Source organism: Triturus cristatus, chromosome 11 (genome assembly GCF_964204655.1).
Source record: "Triturus cristatus chromosome 11, aTriCri1.1, whole genome shotgun sequence".
Classification (NCBI taxonomy): Eukaryota; Metazoa; Chordata; class Amphibia; order Caudata; family Salamandridae; genus Triturus; species Triturus cristatus.
The window spans coordinates 699,314,997-699,336,337 of NC_140594.1; the positions used below are offsets into that span (position 1 = coordinate 699,314,997).

The 21,341-nt window shown below is 46.1% G+C and overlaps 1 protein-coding gene across 2 annotated transcripts in view; it reads left to right on the plus strand.

Annotated features, from left to right (window-relative positions):
• Positions 1 to 21,341, plus strand: part of DZIP1L (DAZ interacting zinc finger protein 1 like) — a 521,233-nt gene that overhangs the window by 496,960 nt on the left and 2,932 nt on the right. The gene's annotated exons all lie outside the window — the stretch shown is intronic.

The window sequence follows — 21,341 nt, forward strand, 5'->3', positions numbered from 1 at the left end:
GGGGCATCGATCCCCCCTGTTAGTACCCCATTTAGCTATCTTCGCTGGGGAGTAATATAAATCAAAAATTGCCATATAGCATTGGCTTTTAAAACTGCCTGAAAATATAACTGCATCCAAGAGGTTCAGAACTAGTTGTAGGTCGACACCGACTATCCCCAACCGCATTTCCCAGCGTTGCTCAAAATATACAAGATCGTCCTGTTGGGTTGAGATTATGATTTTAGACAGTTGGGATATCTTATATTTTCCTTTTATACATTCCGAAATTGGATTCTTTTCCAAACTAATCTGGCCTCTTGAAATTAGTTTAACTAAAAAACTTCGGATCTGTAGATATTTGAAAAAATCCATACGTTGCAGCCCATACTTCTCTTGAAGTTCAATAAAAGACATCAATTGGTTGTTTGAAAATAAATCCCCAATAGCTCTAATCCCCTGAGTATTCCATCTATACATAATTGAGTCGTAAAAAATCATAGGAAGTTTCCCTATTACTCCTAAAGGCATATATCGATTAAATTCCTTCATGATAAAAAGTTTGTGCACTTTTACCCAAACAGCAGCAGCTGCCACCAAAATCTTAAAGCGGGTTCTTTTATAGTAGCTGGGCTCGAATAATTTTTTTGAGAATAAGTAATTGGCTTCTGGCCCTAAAATAAGCTCGTATATAGATGGTAGGGAGGCAGGATCCGAATAGACTTGAGAACCAAAGAATAAGATCCCCATATGTTGAAGCATTGCTGCCCAATAGTAATACTGAAACTGAGGGATACTCAGTCCCCCCCTTGCAATGGGTAAGGTAAGTTTCTTAAAAGCTCTCCTTGACCTCCTATACCCCCAGATAAAGCGGGAACACATTCTTTCTATTTTGGTAAAGACTAAATTGGGTATAGGAAGAGGAATTGTACGAAGTAAGTAAAGAAATCGTGGAAAAACCACCATCTTAATAACATTACACCTACCATAAATAGATAGGTGTAAATAATCCAAGTTTTCCAGCATTTTATTAGATGATATTAAGATTGGATCAAAATTAAGGCTGACAATGGTTTCAACCTTCGAGGTAATTTTGACCCCTAAGTATACAGCCTCCGAGACAGTGTTAACGCCTAAAGGAGAGCCAATGCCAGTATAGAGAACTTGCGTCTTATGTAGATTCAATTTGTAGCCGGATACAGATCCAAATTCCGTGGTCACTATTTCAATACGGCTCAGCGCTTTGGCAGCATCCATTGTGATTACCGCCACATCGTCAGCATACGCTAACACCTTAATGGGTTGGAACTTAGGTTTAACTGGTATAATCTCAGAGTCCTGCTCAAGTTTGACCAAGAGAGGTTCAATGTAGAGAGCGAAAAGAAGGGGAGAACAGGGGCAGCCCTGCCGGGTGCCCCTATAGATCTTAAACTCGGCGGAGTATTGCCCAGATATACGAATTGAGGCTGCCGGATTACTATAGAGAGCTTGTACTGCCTTAATAAAGGGTAGTGGAAATCCTTTCCATTGTAAGACGGCCCAAAGAAATTCCCAGGAAACCCTGTCAAATGCCTTCTCGGCATCCAATAGGGCTATCCCTATTGGAACTTCTGAAACCTGAGACCAGTCCAAAAGAGTAATTACTCGGCGAACATGATCAATAGTGTCTCTATCTGCTACAAAACCATGCTGGCGGTGAGAGACTAATGGTGCTATAACCCTTCCGAGTCTTCTAGCGAGTAATTTGGAAAAAATCTTACTATCCGCATTGATTAGAGTGATGGGACGATATGAGGCAAGTTCGAGCGCATCCTTCCCTTTCTTTTTAAAAACTATAATAGTTGTTCTGGACCAGGAGTCGGGAACTGTACCACTAAATGCGATCTGAAATAGGGAGGTTAGTAGCTCCCATAAGACTGACTGGAACACAATATAAAATTCCAAGGGAATCGAGTCTGGCCCCATAGCTTTACCCCGTGGTAAAGAGAGCATTGCCAGTTAAATTTTCTCCCAGTCTATGGGAGTAGCAAGAATATCCATCTGAACCTGATTTAGACCTAAAGAAGGGATCCCCCCCAGATACTCGGTTGGGTCAGCAGTTTCCTCATTCACTTATAGTTTTTGATAAAAAGTTTTGAATGCCTCCCGGACATCAATCTCCGAATTTTGAATTAGCCCATCTATATCCTTAATTTTATCGATCTTTGCCTGTGTCTGTTTTTGCCGTAGTCTATTTGCCAAGACTTTTCCAACCTGTTCACCATATTCGAAACATTCCCTTCTGAATGTTTGATATTTGGCGGCCATTTCGTCAGCATACTGCTGGAAAATTATAGACCTCTGTTTAATTAATTTGTTTTGTACTAGAGTGACGTCTAGCCGATCCTTAATCTTCTGCACTAACTCACACTCAAGCGAATTTAGCTCTAGAACTGATTGTTCGAATCTGTGTCTCAGAATCAAACGCTTACGTTTTGCAAATCTTAGAGGAGTTTCCCCCCTAACACCGGCTTTAACAGCATCCCAAACAACTGTGTCTGGGGCTGAGTTTTTGTTCACGGCATAAAATCCTGGCAGCCAAGAATTGATGTGGTCCCGATAATCCTTGTCAGCTAAAAGCTTCCTATCGAAAGTCCAATTCAATCTTAGAGGTGGCACTACAGACATCTCAAATTTTAGTATAAGAGGGTTGTGGTCGGAAATAAGTCTTGGCATTTACTCTCATAAATTCTCACTAGGGGTGGTGAACACCTGTAGGGAGGACTGAGAACTCCTCCAGTAATAAATGACCTTTTACGCTTCCAGGTCGCCACCTAGAAAACACAACACCAGTAAATACTTGTCTAACCACATGAGCTAGATACTCCTCTCTCCTCTCCAGCAACATACTTACTCACAATGGCCACAGCCATCAAAGTCGTCTGGCTAGCCGCCAGAAACAGCTTGTCCTACGTGCTCGTCCTCAATCCCTTGTGCTCAATCCCTTGTGCAAAGAATAAAGACCTGTTCAAACTATAAGAAGTAAAGGCACTGTTCCTAGCCTGTATTAGTGTAGCAGGATGTTCAAAGCACACCCACTCCACGCATGAAGTCTATTGTCTCGCAGCGTCAAAAGCACTAACAATAGTTTCCTTCCCTGATTAGCGTTCATTCCACAATGTACGTGAACGTGGTTCAAATCACCACCTCGCTTCAGGCCAATACAAGGTTCGTGTGCGTGAGAAGCCTCTAACCCCAGAAACGGCAAGGCGCAGCTCCCACACTTACGCCGCTGCCTTCCGCTCAAAGAGTATAGGCACTTCCTCACCCCAACGCCCGCTTCCCTACCTACAGGAAGCGTAGTCCAGCGTGGAGGTCCGCTCTCACGGCAGCTCGGTTTCCAACACGGATGAAGCAACTGCTTCCAGGTGCGCCTCGGGAACTCCCTTCGCTCAGCCAAGCGAGGACGAAAACAAACGGGTAAAGTACTGCCCGCGCCCGCGGGCTTCTGGGAATTGTAGTTCCGAGCTGCGTAGGCGCCGCTACGCTGGAACCCTGACAGTAGGTCCCCCCCCTAGCGCCTCCTAGGGCCAGGCTTAGAGGGGTGTCTGCAATGGAATGCCCGAACAGCTGCAGGTGCATGAACATTTCGCCATGGCTCCCAAGAGTCGTCCTCTGCTGTATACCCTTTCCAGGAGACCAGATACCAGAGAACGCCCCTCTTTAGTTTGGAGTCCTTAATGCTTTTTACCTCGTATTCCAGAGTCCCGTCGCGCCACACCGGGGGAGGAGCTCGACGTCTTGCTGAAAGGGCGGGTTTTAGCAGACTACAATGGAATACCGGATGTATCCGAAGGGAGCTCGGCAATCTCAGTTTGTACGCCACCGGATTTATCTGCTTTACCCCTGTATAGGGTCCAATGTACCTAGGGTGGAATATGCTGCGTAGCTTGAACCGAATGTTCTTGGTGGAGAGCCACACCCTGTCGCCTTCTTGATATGTAGGTCCGTCAGTTCTGTGTCTGTCCTCCCACTTCTTGTAAGTCTGTTTGGCCTGTCTCAGATGTGCCCGCACCTTCCGGTGTACTCCTCGTAGACGTCTGACGTGTTCCAGGACGGCATGTTGAGCAGCCACCTCCTCCGGGATACAGATGGGCAGGATGCGGGCATCGTAACCGTAATTAGCCCGAAACGGAGAAACTCCCACAGAACTGTGCCAGGAGTTGTTGTAGGCCAACTCAGCCATCCATAACAGGGATACCCATGTGTCCTGAGCCTCCTTCGCCTAGCAGCGGAGATACTTTTTCAGAGATTGATTTAACCTTTCGTTCTGTCCATCAGTTTGGGGATGGAAGCTGGTAGACAGTGCGGGCTCGATGTGCAGGGCCTGGCAGCAGGTTTTCCAAAATCTAGCCACGAATTGGGGCCCTCTGTCTGACACGATGACTTCCGGCACTCCATGCATTCGGATGATGTTGCTCAACAGCAATTGAGCGGTTTGTCCCGCTGTGGGGAGAGTAGAGCAAGGGATGAAGTGCCCCATCTTTGTTAAGCTGTCAACCACTACCAGAATGGCCGAGAAGCCTTTTTCACTTGGTAGCCCTGTAACGAAATCCAGACTGATGCTTTCCCAGGGTCTTTGGGGTGTGGGCATCGGTAGAAGTTTTCCTTTTGTTTGAGAGGTCACATGTTTAGCTCTGGCGCAGTCCTCACAACCGAGCACCCATAACCGGATATCTGTGCTCAGGGTCTGCCACCAGAAGTGTCTTCGTACCAGATGAAGGGTCTTATGTATTTCCGGATGACCCGCCATTGGAGACACATAGCTCCACGTGAACGCCTTTCTCCGTAAGGCTTTGGTAGGCAAGTAGAGCTTGTCGTTATAGAACGGTAGTCCCTGCTTCACGGCTCTCTTGTCTTCTAGCTTGGCCCAAGTATCCCATGTGGATCCTGCTCTGCTTAGCCGTACTTGTTTCAGAAATTCTTCTGCGCCGATAGCGCATACCACCTTAGATGGCTCCCATGGTCTGGCGTATGTCGGCCTCTTCTCGTGCTCCCAGCCGGGACAAAGAATCGGCCTTGCGGTTGTCGGCCCCTGGACGAAACGTGATTACAAAGTCATACTCGGCGAAGAAGAGCATCCATCTCATCTGGCGTTGTGAGAGGTGTCTAGCTGTCTTCATGTATTGCAGGTTTCGATGGTCTGAATAGACAGTGACTGGATAACATGCTCCCCATAGGTAGTGTCTCCACTCCTGAAATGCCTTTTTTATCGCCAAGAGTTCTTTCTCTGCGACGGTATAGTTCCTCTCTGCTGGAGTCAACTTGTTGGACAGATAGGCCACCGGATGGAGCTGGCCAGTGGATGCATTCCTCTGCGACAGAACAGCTCCAATGGCTTCAACTGAGGCATCCGCCTCTACCACAAAAGGAAGCTCCGTTTGCGGATGAGCGAGTACCGGGGCAGTGGTGAACGCTCTCTTTAGGTACGAAAAGGCGCTGTCAGCCTCACAAGACCATTCAGAGGGCACCCCTTTTTTGAGCAATCTGGACAAGGGAACGGCTACCTGGGAAAAGTGGAGGATAAACCTGCGATAATAGTTCGCAAAGCCTAAGAAACACTGAATATCCCTCACATTTTTTGGGACCGGCCATTCCTGCACTGCCTTCACCTTTCTTTCGGACATCTGTAATCCCGCTGGACTGAGCATAACTCCCAGAAACTCTACCTCTCGCACCCCAAACTCGCACTTGCTCAGCTTGCAAAACAGGTTGTGCTCGCGCAACTTTTGTAACACATTAGAGACATGAGCCTGGTGCCTTGAAACGGTGTCGGAATAAATCAAGATATCATCTATATATACTACCACATATAGATCCACGTATTCCTTCAGGACGTCGTTAAGGACATACTGAAATGCCGCCGGGGCGTTACACAGCCCGAACGGCATCACAGTATATTCATATAACCCGTAACGAGTCTTGAAGGCGGTTTTCCACTCATCCCCTGATCGGACCCGCACCAGATGGTACGCCCCTCTGAGGTCTAACCTGGTGTAGATCTGGGCGTCCCGTACTTGGTCGAGCAACACTGAGATGAGGGGTAGAGGGTATCTATTCCGTACCGTGTTCTTGTTCAACATGCGGTAGTCCAAACAGGCCCTCAAATCCCCATTAGCTTTTGATATGAAAAAGAGGGGAGAGGCCGCCGGGGACCGGGATGGTCTGATGAACCCTATTTTCACGTAGTGGTCTAAATATGCCCTTAAGTGCTTTGTTTCTGCTGTTGATAACGCATAGACCCTACAAGCTGGTATAGTAGCACCCTCTATTAAGTCAATTCGACAGTCGTACTCCCTGTGCGGGGGCAACTGTTCGGCCTTACTCTCACTGAATACATCCTCGTACTCCTTGTAAGCTATGGGTAATTCCACTGCCTTTTCCGCAGCCGTAGCCACTGCAAACGGATACGCCAGAGCCGTCGCCTGTGAGGGCTTGTCCTGGCTGCAATGTTTCTCTCAGTCCCCTGACAGGAATTGAATGGTCTTGGTTCTCCAGTCAATGGTAGGGTTATGATGACTTAACCATGGCATCCCCAATATGACTTTGTATTGTGGAGCATCAATGATGTTTAACTGCAGCTCCTCCGTGTGAATACCATGGGCCTCTCTCACTGATAACCCCAATACCTCTGTCTGTTCCGTGATAAGACCTGATTTAAGTGGTTTACCGTCTACAGCCACCACTTCTTCGGGGGTCTCTCTCGGCACCCGTGTTAAGGCCAACCGAGTCACTAACCCGCTATCTATAAATTACCGGTAGCTCCGGAGTCAATCATTGCCATCACCTGGTGACAGTGGTGGTTACATTCAAGGCTCATAGGGAGCACGATATGGGACTCAGTGTCTCGTGTCTCCGTAGTAGCCAGGGAGGGAATTTTCCAAATCGTCTCTGGCTCGGCCCCCCTTCCTCCTTCCCCTTCTTGACTAGACCGGGAAACGCCCACCTGCTTCTGTCTCCCCCAGTTACCGGCATTTTTTGGTTTAGAGGGGCATTCTCTGATGTAATGGCCCTTTTTCCCGCAGTACATACATAAACCCTGTATGCTACGGGTCTCCCTCTCTTCTCTCGTTAACGGTGCCCTTACCGCCCCTATTTCCATGGGTTCTACTCCAGTCTCTGGAGTTCCCCCTATCCTGCGTGGGGTTCTCTCCAACCGGAAGGAACTACCTCCTCGCCTCTTCTCTCCCCCTCTCTCCGACATTCTGCCGTCCAATCTAAGAGTAAGGTTAATCATGTCGGCGCACGTTGTGGGTTGGGGGTCTATCTGAGCCAACACGTCCTTCATTTCCTCCCTCAGCCCCTGATAATATAAGGACATTCGTTTTTCTTCAGGCCAGGCGGTCTCTGCCACTAACCTGTTGAAAGTCGTCAGGTACGTCACTAAGTCGGCTCTGCCCTGTTTTAATTCCAACAACTCTTTGTCGGCGCTAAACGTGGTGGCCCTCCGATCGAATACTCTCTCAAATTCGGACCTGAAGGCCGCCCAGTCGGATAATACCGCGTCGTTGTTCCTCACTAGAGGAACTGCCCAGTTAGCTGCGTCCCCCACCAAGTAGGATATGGCAAACGCCACTCTGGAGTGGTTATTGGGAAAGGAAGCGGGTTTACAGGAGAAGTGCAGCATTATTTGGGTTAAAAAGACCTGCACTTTCAACGGATCCCCAGCGTATCTCTCGGGGTTCGCCAGAGGGATAGGTGGAGGCACTGTGACCTGTATTTGAGAAGCCATAGGTGACACGTCAAAGAGATTTCGGGACATTCTGTCTACCTTGTCTCTCAGGGCCGCTGTCTCTGCTTTAGAGGCTGTCAATTCCTGCTGCACAGCCACCAAGGCCTGTAAAACGTCTTTCATGGAGGCCATGGCGCAAGACACCCGGATAGGGCGAGGGAATATTTCGTGGGTGCGTAATTCTGTCAGGTTCGTGCCTCGCGGGGTCCGGATGTGGTGAGCAATGGTTCACCTCCTGATATCACCAACACCCCGAATATACCGGTAGGCACGGGGTGTTCGAGGGATCAGGTGAGGGAAGCGTAAAGGGAAGGAACAGCGAGGGATTTGCAAGGATCTGTAACAACAAGGAACACAGCATGAACAAAGAACATCAACAAATGAACTACTCTCATAAATTCTCACTAGGGGTGGTGAATACCTGTAGGGAGGACTGAGAACTCCTCCAGTAATAAATGACCTTTTACGCTTCCAGGTCGCCACCTAGAAAACACAACACCAGTAAATACTTGTCTAACCACATGAGCTAGATACTCTTCTCTCCTCTCCAGGAACATACATACTCACAATGGCCACTGCCATCAAAGTCGTCTGGCTAGCCGCCAGAAACCGCTTGTCCTACGTGCTCGTCCTCAATCCATTGTGCTCAATCCCTTGTGCAAAGAATAAAGACCTGTTCAAACCATAAGAAGTAAAGGCACTGTTCCTAGCCTGTATTAGTGTAGCAGGATGTTCAAAGCACACCCACTCCACGCATGAAGTCTATTGTCACGCAGCGTCAAAAGCACAAACGATAGTTTCCTTCCCTGATTAGCGTTCATTCCACAATGTACATGAACGTGGTTCAAATCACCACCTCGCTTCAGGCCAATACAAGGTTTGTGTGTGTGAGAAGCCTCTAACCCTGGAAACGGCAAGGCGCAGCTCCCACACTTACGCCGCTGCCTTCCGCTCAAAGAGTATAGGCACTTCCTCACCCCAACGCCCGCTTCCCTACCTACAGGAAGCGTAGTCCAGCGTGGAGGTCCGCGCTCACGGCAGCTCGGTTCCCTACATGGATGAAGCAACTGCTTCCAGGTGCGCCTCGGGAACTCCCTTCGCTCAGCCGAGCGAGGACGAAAACAAACGGGTCACAGAATTACGCACGTCTAAAGTACTGCCCGCGCCTGCGGGCTTCTGGGAATTGTAGTTCCGAGCTGCGTAGGCGCCGCTACCCTGGAACCCTGACAGGAGGGATGTGTTGGTGTCTGCATTTCTGTATGCCTGGGTGGGTCGGTGTCTGCTTTAATAACTCTATGGGTGTCTCAGTGTGTGCCTGGTTGTGTGATTAGATGCATTAGTGTTTGGCTGGCTGCATTGGTAAGTCCCTGGGTGTGTCTGTGTATGCCTGGGTGTGTTATTTGATGCATTAGTGTTTGGCCAGATGTGTCAGTGCCTGTATCGTTGTGTAGTTGGGTGTGTCAGGGACTGTATTGATGTGTGTCTAGGTGTGTCAGTGGCTCTATCAGTGTGAGCCTGTGTGTGAGAGGACCTCTATCTGTGTGTAGCTGGGTGTATGAGTTGCTGTACTGATGCTTGCTTGGTGTTTTAGTAACTGTTGCAATCTGTCTTTGGATGTGCATCCTCAAAATGTAAAGTTATGGAATAACACTGTAAGAACTAATTAGTAAAGTACATTACCCCAAAAGATGGTGCCATTGATCTGCATAAAAAGAAAAAAGAAAATATTTATTAATTTTACAATTCATAGCATTACAAAAGTAACTTACAATTTCAACAATACATAAAGACATAATTCTAAGAAATAACTAGACCTTTCTCATACTGAAAAGGTATGTATTAATTAAATACGCATTTCATTTTCCCTTTTTTACTGTTCTCAGCTTCTTTACTCATGCACCGTAAACAACATTATTTTTGAGCAGTCATCATTGAACACTGGGGAAAAGACAATCAGAAAGATTGTAGAAAAAAAAACTACACACTCATTTCAATTAACTAACTCTGTGCATTGCACTAACTACAAATAAGCACAACACACCTTATTTAATTATTTACAAAAAAAGTTTTGTGCACAACCACTTTAAACACATGCCTGTATATCTTTACACCAGCAAGCACAAAAGAAAGTGATGTCTGCGTGCATTTTACAATACCTTCAGGGAAAAAGATTATGGCTAAGTATGTGCAGTTTAATATTTGTGACATACAGTTACCCAGCAGCAGTGCCAAGAAGTATTCACATAGAATAATTGCCAAATGGAAGCACTTTAAACAATTGATGAAAGGGTGTACAGGTGAATGATGCAGGGGATACTGGGTGCAGCAGAATATTCCACCACTACAGCAGCCTTGGGAGAATCTTTATCAGCTGCAGTCATCATATTACCAGCAGCCACAGCCAGTGAATATTTGAGTGTGATGGTTACTCACTGTGAAAAATACCACGTTTCTCGCTGTAAAAATGTGTTCTGTTGTTCCATTTTCCCTTCTACTGTTCTCAGGTTGTATGCTCATACATCACAAATGATGATGGAGCCTCCAACACCGTATTTCCCTTGCCCGGTTTTCTGCCCCACCTGCGGGGGTTGTGACACAGTGCAGGAGCACCAGAAAGCTGCATAAATACTGAAGAGGCGTCCCGCAGTGCCGGAGCTTCCAAAATCGCATTTCCCTTGCCGGATTTTCTGCCACACCTGCGGCGGTGATGTGGCGCAGGAGCGACAGAAAGCTACATATATATACTGAAGGGTTGTCCCGCATTGCAAGAGCCTCCAAAACTGCTTTTCCCTTGCAGGCTTGTCTGCGACACCTGCGGGGCGGTGACGTGGCGCAGGAGTGCCAGAAAGCTGCACAAATACTGAAGAAGTGCCCTGCAGCGTGAGGGCTTCCAACACCGCATTTCCCTTGCTGGGTTTTTTGCCACATCTGCAGGGGGAGTGACGTGTCGCAGGAGCTCCAGAAAGAAATACTGAAGTGGCGTCCCGCTGCGCGGGTGTGCCCAGGCTCAGCCTGGGCCGAGACCGGCCCATCTTAGCCCATCATAGACTGACAGAGACTGGACTGGACCACCCTCCTTTCATCTTGACTCTGGGCAGCTGTGCGCTGAAACATGGTGAAAGAGTATTTTGAATGTCCACAGCTTTGTGCATTCCTGTGCCCTAGAACTGTTTTACATTTTGGAAAACCGCATGAGGACAAGTATTTGTTTTCCACATATTTTGATATTGCAAGCCCATAAAAAACAGTATCTGGAGGCAATAGGAGGGTCAGTCTACAAGTTCCACCTTGTATCATGGCCATTTGTGTGCCTGGAGGCTCCATTTAACTGCATTTCATCGGTGGCAGGGTTTCCACACTATTGCCTTGAGTGGGTGTCTCAGTGGGCTCCTTTTCGTAGGTTAGCATTGTTTGACTACTATGGTCAGCGTCAAGCCAGTGTGCAATAGTAACAATGGGGAAACTGACCTGTAGTAATAAAAAGCAAGTACCTCTTCCACCTCCTCCATCATCATTGCCCCAAACTTCCATTGATAGGATGCTTCAAAGGGCCATAGGTGTGGTGGCCAAAGAAATTTAACTAAACGAAATGCAGACGTCTCTAACCCCAGATATACACTTTTCCCCGATGGGCTCTGTCCCCCAATGTGCCTTCCCAGCCCCACTCACCAACTCTCTTATGATCCAGTTTACGGACTGCGCAATGGCGCATGAAGCTTCCAATTTCTACTCGTGCCAGGGGGATGCCATCCCAGGTCATGCTAAAAATGGGGAAACCAAGCAAAAAGTCAGGACAAGGACCTAACGGAAGAAGTGTGCTGATGGGACTCCGAACTTTGGAGACCCTGTGGAGGTCATGGACAGGAGATCGGCAGGTTGTGCGCAAGCAGCCCTGGACTATCCAGTATGGGTGACAAATCTGGTGGTGTATTTTCAGGCCAAGTTCAGGTCCATTCTAAAGGACGAACTTGGCTTCTTGGTAGCACAGGTAGAGAAGTTGGCTGAACTGCTTGAGGCAAGGGTAGGCAGCCTAGAAACATCTACAAGGGGGGGACAGAATGCTAGTTGCCAAGTAGATACTGTACCAGAATCGTTTAGAGTAAGACCAGAGCCTCCACCTGTTCAAACTTCTACTCCTGCCACCGATATCAACCAGGTCTACTATGAAGATATAAGTAGAGGAAGGGTAAACCCCAACATGCCAATCGTGCAAGACGGTATACACCGACTGGGGTCAAGACGCAGGGAGTGGGAGGGCCCTGTATCCAAGATAGAGGCCAGGGAAGAGAGGCCAGTCCTGCCTTGTATTAATCTACCTCCTGCTTCATCTCAGTAAGTAATTATTCTAGCAGGCGTACCCGAGCTCAAAAAGGGGCAAATGAAATCCCACCACGAATTAAGGAACAAGTGCATGTTTTGGCAGGCCCGGCAGAGGCAATTCACCTATAAAGACACTGGCGAGATTCTCTTGATGCACAGGGTTAGCTGGGTGGGCAGTAGACCAAAAGACGTGCAAGGGGATTGTATTGTGATTAACTTTAAAATCCCAACACTCGTCCAAGCCCTCTTAGGCGGAAATCATTAGAGGCATGACGGGGGTATTCGGTCTCGATCAATGGGGTACTTCTATTCCCCAGGTCACGCCCCAACAATCAGAGAGCAAACAAGGCAGGGAATCGGGGGGTGCAATCAGTACTAGAAAACAACCTGTTTGTGACAGGAACCCCGTAGAGCCTTGCTATTTAATATTCCTACAGCAAATAGATTTGGGGTTCTAGAGGCAGTGTTATCAGGAAGAGGAAACCTACCATCAGGGGGAGCGCCAGAAAGAGGGCCTTTCCAATTAGAGAGTTTAATCATTCTACTGTGCTATCCAGGCCGGGTGGTAATGGAGGGGAGGAGTACCTCGAAGAAATGGAGAGAGGAAGCAATTGGGGTAAATCGCCAAATGCCATAATTAAAACATCTCTGATAAGCCCATCCTATGGGGTAGCACATGCCAACGATCCGCTCACCCTAGTGGTCTCACATTTCTGTCCAACTGTAGACAGCAAAAATGAGGTTAGCACCAGATCTAGGATGCAGTGGGGGTAGAGCGGATGCGTTTTCCAAAGGGATGTTGGTCCACTGGAGACGGAGACTCAGCTCCCAAATATAGGTAGACAATTGGTCTCATCCAAGATGCGGGTACTATCATGGAACGTTTCGGGACTTCGCTCCAAATTGAATAACCCTCACTGAGGGGGTATTTGTAGACCAATTTGATGTTTGCTTGTTCCAGGAAATCTGAGCTAGGGAGTACCTGAAACAGCTGGGATATGCGTCATTTAAAGTAGTCTGCACTTATAGGGACAAGGGCAGGCCTTCCGAGAGGTCTCTGCATATGGGTAGGCTTGCACCTAGGTTGCACAGCCAAGCAGATAGTCACCTTCCAATGATATTTTGTGTTTTGATTTCAGTCAAGGATCAGAATTGCCCTGGTCAATGTTTATTATCTGCTGGTAAGCAATAGTCAGGAATCTGTGACCCTTGAACAGTTTACCACCTTTTTATCTACCATTCCTACTAATTTCTTTGTGATCATTGGTGGTGACTTCAGCTGTCAGTTTGATCCCCTGGATGGCCTGAATGGAGGACACCCGAGGACCTACGCTGGGCAATCCCCGAACCCAACATCCCGCCAACTTGGCTTGGACTCCATCAGCACTTCAGTTTAAATCCCTCACCCTGAAACACTCTCTAAGAGCATGTAATGGCAGAACAAAATCGGACTCCCTGGGGAACTATACTTTTAATAGAATAGGACTTTCCTCCATCCTAGATTACATCCTGGTAAATTGGAGGTTTTGGCATAGGGTTGTTGACTTCGAGATCGTGTCTCGCCATGACAGCGATCACAATGTTTTGATCCTAGAGGCGGCTATGTCGACCTCTGAGACTGTTTCTGACCCAAATTCTTCATTTGATGATCGATTAACACTTATCAACAGTAGGAGGAGAGTCCGGTGGACAGATATAAACCAATCTTTCGACAAGTTATCCACCCTGTATGAATCAGTTATCCCGTTCTAAATAGCCGCAGAACATTCAATTGCTAACGATGGCATATCAAATCACCCTCCCCAAGTCGCGGAGACCCATGAAGCACTGACGTCCACATTGGCTAACATCTTCTTCCCAACTAGCAGAATACGTAAGCACAGAACGGCCCGTCATTCCTGGTTTAGTGATCGCTGCCGAGCGGCCAAGCTAGCTCTCATTAATGCAATTAAAGTCAAGGTCAGACCTCTAATTAGAGAAAAGCTCTAATTAGAGCTTTATAAAAATACAATTACCGATGCAAAAAAAAAAAACATGAGAGCTCTATAAATTGGATTCCCTGAGAAGGGCTTTAGTAAATCAAGATATGAAGGTTTTTTGGAATGTTGTAAACACAGGCTGTTGTGAAAGGAAACAGTTGACTAAACCTAATATTGGTGCAGATGTCTGGAAGTCTTATTTTGAGACACTTTATTTAAGGTTCGAGGATGAGGGTGGTTTCCCAGTTAACTAGTCCCCCTCTTCACAGATAATTTTCACTGATGCCCCCTAGATAACCCTTAAAAGAGATCACCTGTGCTATAAGTAAAGTAGCCCCGTCTAAAGCCCCGGGCTTAGACAAGATCCCAGGGGATCACTTTCGTAGTGAATCCATCATCTGGGCTCCCTATCTGTGGACCCTGTATAATGCCATTCTACAGGGTATGGCGATCCCTGTAACCTGGGCTGGCGGGGAAGTCCTCCCAGTATATAAAAAAAATCTCTCCACTCCTTCCAACAAACTATAGACCTATAAGTCTTATTGACGTCAGTCAAAAAATCTTTTCCTGTATACTGCTGTGCCGACTTCAGACCTGGATGGAAGAGTATAAAGTCTAGAGTCCATTTCAAGCAGGCTTTAGAGAGAAGAGGTTTACAATAGATCAAATTTTCAGGCTTCAACTCCTGTATTGTAAGACTGTGTCTATAGAGGGTGGTAGCCCCTATCTAATATTCGTGGATTTAAAACCTGCGCTAGATCTGGTGCCAAGAGACAAACTGATTAATTTTAAGGAATATGGGAGATCCAGTCTATCTATGTCACCTGCTAAAGCATCTGCATGAAGGCAACTACGCTCACATCAGGTTTGGCAAACACGGAGAAGTCACTGACTCCATCCCCGTAGACAGAGGAGTTCGACAAGGCTGTGTTCTCGCCCCTACTCTTTTCTGCTTATTTATAAATGCATTGGTAGAGACATTGGTTTCGGGAAATTACATAGATGCCTAAGCTGGTGAACCGCAAAGTGACGGCAATGATGTTTGCTGGTGACATTCTTCTGCTCTCTAAATCGCCTATGGGCAACGAGAGGAACCTTGACAACTTTAACTCCTTTTGTAAATGTAGAGGGCTTGAGATTAATACCCAAAAGACCAAATACATGGTCTTTAACCCAATCAGTATTCCTCCACTTAACCCATGTTTACAAGGTGTTCCTCTGGAAAGGGTGTCCGTATCATGGGCTCACCCTAACTAAAAAAAATGGATTAGGGAGCACAAATTGAAAAAGCCAACTTAAAGCTACCCAGATCACGGGGGGCCTGACCAAGGTATTTAGATATTCCACCCATAAACCCGTTTGTTCCAATGGTTGAAATATATAAAGTACAAGCAAGGGGTGCTACCCTGTACGGAGCTGAAATCTGGGGGCGCTGTTCTCCTTGTAACACATCTAAGACTGAGAACACTTTCGCCAGGCAGTTATTAGGTCTTCCCCATTGCTCCCCCCTCATACCACTTTTTTTGGATCCTGGGGTAAGGCCCATTGTGGATGAAATTGCTCTCAGATCCCTTACATTCTGGTGTCGCTTGTGGGCCACTCTGCAATTGATTGAATACAGGGCAGAGCTGAGGGAGGTCCTGAGCCTACCAGATGCGGGAAAATTACCATGGTTAACCAATGTCTGGGATACATTTGTGGATATGGGTAGGGCGAACCTGTGGTACAAAGCAGAGGCAACCTGCCCTATAATATCGAGGAAGGATCTGGCACGGAGCTACAGGGAGAGCAGGGGAGCTCTTCAACTGGCTCTCTTACTGCAGTGTTTCTGGGAATCAAAGACCAGTACAGCCTAGAGCCTGTTTTGGATGATATTCAACCAGCTCTAGCTAGAAAGCTATATTTACAATTAAGGCATGGGGTCCTCCCGCTGCGTGCCTTTACAAACAAATGGTCTGGTGCACCCCCTTTGGGTCGTTGGGTCTGTGGTAATGAGAGGAGTCAGAATATCATGTATTTTTCTTATGCCTAGGTTACAGGAAGGTTAGGCATCAAGGGCTGATCCACTTTTGTAGAAACTTGGGAACCCATCATTGTGCAGAGGCTTTTAGACTATTGAAATACAACACGTATGTGCAGTGTTGCGATTTCTATTAACTATATGGTGTGTACGTAGAGTAATTTTGAATACCAATCCATAGGTTCTAGATGATAACCTTACAATGACCTAACTGGATTTGGTCCATTTTAACCTATTTTTAATATTTTATGGTTTCATGCGTGTTTTTATCGATTGTAATATGACACATATCAGTTTTTAGCATGTTTTAGATTTGTTCATATTTATGATCCATTGTATGGGGCGTTGCCCTTGTGTTGGTATTTAATGTAGGGCCACAGTATCGGAGTATGCACCCACATGGATCTTTTTTAATATGTTTTTGTAATGCACATCCACTTTGATGGTCTTTTGACAGCCATAAAGTCTTTTTGAATTGATGTACTGTTGAAATAATGATCATTGATTAGTTGCGGAAAAACAGCCATAAAGATTGTAGTAAAAAGAAAAGCTGCACTCTATATGTATGTAAGTAGATGTTTGCATCTATAAATAGGTCTATCCATGACTGTACAGGTTTTTGAGTGGGTGTGTGAAAGTGTGTGGGTGTGTCAGTACCTGTGTGAATGGCTTATAGATGTGTGAGTACATGTATGAGTACCTGTATGGGTGTGTTTGTGACCCTTAAGTTAAATTAATAATAAACATGTTTAACTTCACAAGTACATTTTATTAACTAATTCGAATACAATTTAAACCAAACAATTAACAAACATAACATAACTTATTTAACTATTTACAGTTACAGAAACACACTGAAACTACTGTAGGAATTCACCCCTATACTTACACTGCTGCTGTCTATTTACTTTACCTCTCCAAACAGAATGAGTAAGTAAAATTTTTTCAAAAAACACGTAATTTGGCAAGGAGGCGGAAACAATTTAAAAAAATGAGAATGATTACAAAAATAGAGTAATACAGAATTTGGTATGAGAAATGAGGGACACCTAGATGAGAAGAGCAGCACTCCAAAACAAAATATTGAGATATGCAGGTTCCAGTCCATCAAGGAGGGGGGTCTGTTGAAGAGTCACGTTTTGAGGTTTCTCGTGAAGATGGGGAGTGATATTGTCTGTTTGAGGTGAAGCGGTAGGGCATTCCAGGCTCTGGCCACGAGGAAGGAGAAGGAGCGACCTCCCGATCTGGTCTTTCTGGCGGCGGGGACCGTGGCGTAGGAGAGCTGGGCTGATCGTAGGAACCTTTGGGGTGCGTGGAATTTGAGCCAGCTGTTCAGGTATGCTGGTCCAGTGTCGTGGAGGGCTTTGTGTGCGTGGGTGAGAATCTTGAAGGTGATTCTAGCCTTGATGGGGAGCCAGTGGAGTGTGCGCAGGTGCTGGGAGATATGGCAGTGTCTTGGCTGGTTGAGGACCAGTCTTGTGGCGGCGTTCTGGATGTTTTGTAGCTTGCAGGTGAGGTTTTTGTTTATTCCGCCGTAGAGTGCGTTGCCGTAGTCGAGTCTGCTGGTGACGAGGGTGTGAGTGACGGTCTTTCTGTGCTCGAGGGGGATCCATTTGAAGGTCTTGCGTAGGAGGCGAAGGGTGTGGAAGCAGGAGGATGCGACAGAGTTAATCTGGCAGTCCATTTTGAGTTCGGAGTCCAGGATGATTCCAAGGTTGTGTGCGTGGTCCGTGGGCGTTGGTGGGCTTCCGAGGGCAGGGGGCCACCAGGTGTCGTTCCAGCCATCGGGGTTAGGGCCCATGATGAGTACTTCTGTTTTGTCGGTGTTGAGTTTTAGGCAGATGCTTTTCATCCATTTGGTGACAGCTTCCATGCCTTCTTGAAAGTTGTGTTTGGCTGCCTTGGGTTTGTTGGATAGGGAGAGGATGAGTTGGGTGTCGTCTGCGTATGAAACAATGTTGAGTCCGTGGGTTCTGACGATGGGGTGAGTGGAGCCATGTAGACTTTGAAGAGTGTGGGGCTGAGGGAAGACCCCTGGGGCACTCCGAAGGTGGTTGGTGTAGGGCCGAGAGGAAAGGAGGGATTCTGACCCGCTGCGTTCTGGCGAAGAAGAACGAGTGGATCCAGTCGAGGGCATGGTCCCGGATCCCTGCATCGTGGAGAGATAGGTGAAGAGGTATAAGGAAAGCGTACACATGCTACGGTGTATAAATGGGAGTGCAGTAGTATTGCTGTATTTGCCAGGAATAAATTGATACAGTTGGACACTACCCATGTACTTCCAGTGCTGCTATCTATTTACTTTACCCCTGCAAATATTGGGACTAATGAGTACTGATATCATCGTAATGCTGAGCTTAAGTGCATGTTCTGAAATGTAGGAACACCAACTTGATTTGTATCCCTGAGTTGTGCAGAATATCCATGAGATCACTCAAATTACTTTCTGAGAGAAGCCAACTCTAACATTAAAGGTGTAATCCACTGAGCTTCAGATAGGACTTAAAGGTAAAATTGTGTATTTTCCTTTAGATGGCAAACACAAAATTGAAACTGTAGAGAGAGATTTGGAAGAACCGCTTGTTGTTCTAGTGAATGGTGTGCCCATGAAAAATAAAAAAATATGGCAGGAACTAGAGGAGGTAAATAAGGTGAAAACACCTACATTTTATCTAAAGACAGTAATGTGTACTATAAAGATGTTGTCTAACATTTAAGTTGCATGGAGGAAGACAATTTTTCAAGTGGACAGTTGAACGACATAGAAGTAGATCTGAAAAAATATATGAGCATAACAGTATCCATCCACTACATTCAAAAGAGTTTATTGGGGATGCCGTTGAACTGTGCCAGATGAAACAAGCTAAAAGAACTCCAATGAGTGGCTGGATAAAAGTTTAAAGGCTCAATATTTTCCTCAACTATTTTGAAAAGGAATTTGCGAATGGTATGATGGCCGCCCTGTGCAAATACCTGCAGCAGAGTACAAGTTCCCTAGATTATATTCTTAGGACCCTATATTTCAGATCCCATCTGTTCAAAACAAGTTGCTTCTCTCAGTCCTCTTCGGATAAAAAGAAAAAGTATAAAACTGTTTGAAACACATTCTGAACAACATCAGTACTTTTAACAGACATTTCAAAAGTACCCTACAAAATACTCCCAGCAGTAGTGACACAGTTTCTGACTAACCCTAAATTTCAACCTGCACCCCTCTGGGGTTAATTCATACTCGCTGACAAGGGCCTTCCTTTATAGTGTGATACGTCAACCTGTTCTCCTTCTCTAGAGCCAGTATGTTGTTCCACCTGTGTCCAAAAGCACCTCTGCAATCCTCCTCAGACATACTCTGTACCTCTACAGCTACTTTGTATGTCAGAAATAACCTGTCCATATCAACCCCCTGCTTAAAGTCAAGCACCAAGTCTCTTACTATATGAACTTTTTCTTCTGCACTGGACACAGTAGTGGTGCTCACACCATTGTTGCTAGACTCTAACAGCTGTTTGGCCTTCTAGTGCACATCCTTGACTCTTCAGCCAGCAAGACACTTTTCTCCTCCAAGGCCCTTTTAGCCTCACCTTTTCTCTCCTTTGCACCCAGCTGGGCCAGCTGCAGCCTCAGGTCCCACTCAGCCTGTCTGCCCTTGAGGTCCTTAGCGAACTGGGATTGGGAGGAGACAGTACTTCCTGCACTGTGTCCAATAGAGAAATTTCCCTCTGGGGGATCTCCAGTGCTACATTAGTCCTCTTCAAACTCTTCATTTTCTGCAGATTGCATTCTGCAGATGTGTTCTAAGGGCGAACTAGTACTCAAACTTGGACGTACCCACGAGTAAATGGGTGTGTGAATGGTCTTATGGATGTGTGAGTGACTGTGCCAGTCACTGTCTGGCTATGTGAGTGATGGGTACATACCTGCTTTTGTGAGACTGTAACAGCGTCTGTAAGTGCTTCCCTGACTGGGAGTGTATGCAAATTACAGAATATTAAATTACATATTATAAGCAATCTCCCCCTCTAATTTCAAACACATTCATTCATACTAGCGTAATAAAATTAATATGCATTCAGTATAGCAATTCCTTTTTCTTTCCTGCTCTCTGCAGCCTTCTATTTTCTCTTCTAGTATACTGTCTAGAAGATATACATTTTCTTTCTACTTACATACTCTCAATTTTATTTCTAAATATACTTTTATATACTACAACCTAAATAACATACCTGTAAAAGCTCTTTGCTGTTCTCTCAGTTTTATTTCTGTCTGGTAATATCTGTTTTCATTCAGACTCTCCAGACAGAATCCCTGCAATCCCATTCCCCTCTCAGTAGAAAAGCAGGTAAAATGGCTAACCCTCACCATATGCTCTTACTTATGCTGCTCTAGTTAACAAATCACAGACTTCCTTTCATCTTTCTTTTTTTTTATACCACTTCTAAATGGTCAGTATTTCGTTAACCCTTTCCATATTTCCTGCGAAGAAGCCCAATTTGATTGGGTTTTTTCATGACTCTGCGGATCCACTGTGACGCTCAGTGTGGCCCCCCAGTGTAACTCCACGGCGAGATACGCAGATTTATACGAGGGCCGCAATATGCCCTGCGATGGATCCACGGATATTGCAATAGGCAAAAAATAAAAAAAACAGTTCACTGGCATTTTGCTGCCCATTGTATGTGTTTTTTACTCCTCTATTGATCAAACATGGGGTCAGGAAAGCTCTAACCTGACCCCTTCATTTATTTTAGATGCAGTTTTTCAGCCCCCGGGACCGTTTCCCAATGTATAAAATGGCAGCTGCAACTCTTCTTTGAAGTTGCGCCCAGCCAGCAAGGACCTTGCTTTGGCACATGGTACCATGGAACCACCGCTGGTGGCGTCGTGGAGGGTCCATGTCCCTAGAATTATAAATGTAGTTTTCTTTTAATATTTATAACTACTGGACGGATTTACACCACATCACAAAAAGAGCTCTTTCCGGACCAAGAGCTAGCTTTCTGCCTAATTTGGTGTAATTCTGTCTAGTGGGTCGGGCTGTGGTTGTGTCTAAAACCTCTCATGGAATTAACATAGAAATGCCCTTTTTTTTTTATCCCCACCTTTTCTCGGCCCCCGCTTCATGGAACACCCTGAAACTTTCCATGCACAACTAGAATGAGCAGCAAAAATTGTTTGGGGCAAAAATTGTTTGGGGAAAATTATGTGAAGATTGGTCAAACGGCGCCGAAGTTATAGGCAAATCAAAGGGCCCTTTCCCTATGGAAACTAGGTC